The sequence below is a fragment of the Petaurus breviceps genome, unplaced genomic scaffold, assembly GCF_028583685.1.
Source record: "Petaurus breviceps papuanus isolate PSGF00001 unplaced genomic scaffold, PetGlider_PUasm1.0 156, whole genome shotgun sequence".
NCBI lineage: Eukaryota > Metazoa > Chordata > Mammalia > Diprotodontia > Petauridae > Petaurus > Petaurus breviceps.
In genome coordinates, this window is record NW_027185720.1 from 231,094 (window position 1) to 233,524 (window position 2,431).

At 40.2% G+C, this 2,431-nt stretch overlaps 1 protein-coding gene across 1 annotated transcript in view; it reads right to left on the reverse strand.

The window, feature by feature from the left end:
• The window catches only part of PTPRB (protein tyrosine phosphatase receptor type B), a 156,599-nt gene that overhangs the window by 19,397 nt on the left and 134,771 nt on the right, over window positions 1-2,431 (reverse strand). The window lies entirely within an intron of this gene.

Sequence of the window (2,431 nt, forward strand, 5' to 3'; positions counted from 1 at the left end):
GAGAGAGAGGGAGGAGGGAGAGAGAGAAGGAGGGAGAGACAGAGAGAAAGAGGAGAGACAGAGAGAGACAGAAAGAGAGAGACAGAGAGAGGGGAGGGAGACAGAGAGAGAGAGAGCTAGAGAGACAGAGAGAGAGACAGACAGAGACAGAGAGGGAGAGGGAGAGAGAGAGAGAGGAAAGAGAAAGAAGAGAGAGTAGAGAGAAAAAGACATAGAAGAGAAAGAAGAGAGAGAGAGAGAGAAAGAGAGAGGAGAAAGAGAAAAAGAAGTCTTAAGCTTTAATAGCTTAAAATGCACTAGATTTTTGGGACTGTGTGTATGCATTATATGTGTATGTGTGTATGTATGTATGTGTGTATACGTATATGTGTGTGACACACCCAATTTGGATTAGATAGCATGAATTTGTAGTAGACCCCACCAACACAGTTGTGAAATGTTTTGTGGCTCCATTTTTGCTTTTTTTTTTTTGGAGGGGGAAAGGTAGGTCAATTGGGGTTAAGTGACTTGCCCAAGGTCACACAGCTAGTTTTTGTGTTAAGTGTCTGAGGCCGGATTTGAACTCAGGTCCTTCCTGACTCCAGAGCTGGTGCTCTAGAGAAATGACTAGCTGGGTATTGCAGCAGGAAGAAAAAGATAGATTAGAGAAAGCATGGAGGCAGAGAGATAGGTGTAGTAATCTTGGGTTCTCATCTAGACATCTGCTAAAATATAGATGGCCTTGATCTCTTTTATAGATAGAAAGGAAAAAACAGAGAAGCCCATGTCATTTCTTAAATCAGTTTGTGCAATAGTGGAGGGTTTATTGCTTCCAGATTTGGGTTATAATCACTTCCCATTCCCTCAATAAACCTTCCTTTACAAAAGCAATACATATAGAACAAGGCATGGCAACAGGAGACTGAAAAATGTATTACTGTGGGCCAGACACTGTGCTTTGAGGTTCCCGAGAACTTTATAAATATTATCTCATCTGATCATCACAACAACCCTAGGAGATAGGTATTGTCATTATCCCCATATGGGGAAACTGAGGCAAACAGGTTAAGTGACTTGACCAGAGTCACAGAGCTAGAACTGAGACCAGAATCTGAAACCAGAATCTGAAACCAGATTTTGACTCAGTCATGCTGATTCCAGGCCCAGAACCCTATCCACTGTGCCTCCATACATAGAGAGGAAATAAGAAAGAGAATATAATAAATACGAAAGCAATGCCCAATTTGATGGCATTTATGGCATTCTTGGCACTGTAAATATGTGGTATTTAATGGTAAATCCATCTCCCCTTATTCCCAATAATTAAATTACAACGAGCCACAAAATAGCAAAGACCAACTGTGGTTTTAAAACATAATTACAATTCAGTTAAGTAATTGAGAATAGAAAATGTCAAGCTCTATGCAAACATTTCCTAGAATCATAGATCATAGAGCTGGAAATGACCTCAAGAAATTGAATCAAATGAGAACTTTTAGTTTGTGACCCCAAAGGCTTATTCCAGACTGAAAGAGACTAAACAATTCAATGCCATTCACCCAACATTTATAAAAGGTTTGTTCCGTACAAGGCATTGTGCTGGATCCTATGGGTTTAACGAACAAAGTCCTTACCTAATGGAAAGATGAAACCTCTGCCCAGGCATGATACAAAGCAGAATATGACAAGGGCAAAGGAGAGACCAGACAAAAGTTTATACCAAATAAGAGATGGGAGAGAGATCATTTGCTTAAGGGATGGATCAGGACAAGTTTGTTGGAGATGGTGGCATCTGGATTTGGTCTCAAAGGAAGATATCAGGCAGAGATGAGGAAACAGTATGTTCAAGGTATCTGGAAAAGCTTGTACTACATGGAGGAAAGAATGGAAGGATGAAATTAGGGCGTGGTCCAATTGAGTTGGGCTGTAGTATTTACTAAGGAGAGTAGACTTAAAATAAGGCAGAAAAGAGGGCAAAATATGGTGATTCCACTTTCCTGGCATTAGAGATATGAATAAGAGTTGAGATTTTCAACATTAGAAAGCATTAGGATGATGGGAGATTAAACTTCATTTTCCTTTTTTTCATTCAACAGACATTAATGAAGCTCCTACAAGTATTTGAAATGCTCTCTACTAGGCACTGAGTAGGACAGAAAGATGAACAGAAATTTGTCCTCAAGATACTTAGGGGTGGGGTGGCTAGGTGGTACAGTGAATAAAGCACTGGCCCTGGAATCAGGAGGATCTGAGTTCAAAATTGGCCTCAGACACTTAACACTTACTAGCCATGTGACCTTGGGCAAGTTCCTTAACCCCAATTGCCCTGCCTTCCCCCCTTCAAAAAGAAAAGAAAGAAAGAAGGAAAGAAAGAAAAGAAGGAGGAAGGAAGGAAGGAAGGAAGGAAGAAAGAAAGAAAGAAAGAAAGAAAGAAAGAAAGAAAGAAAGAAAG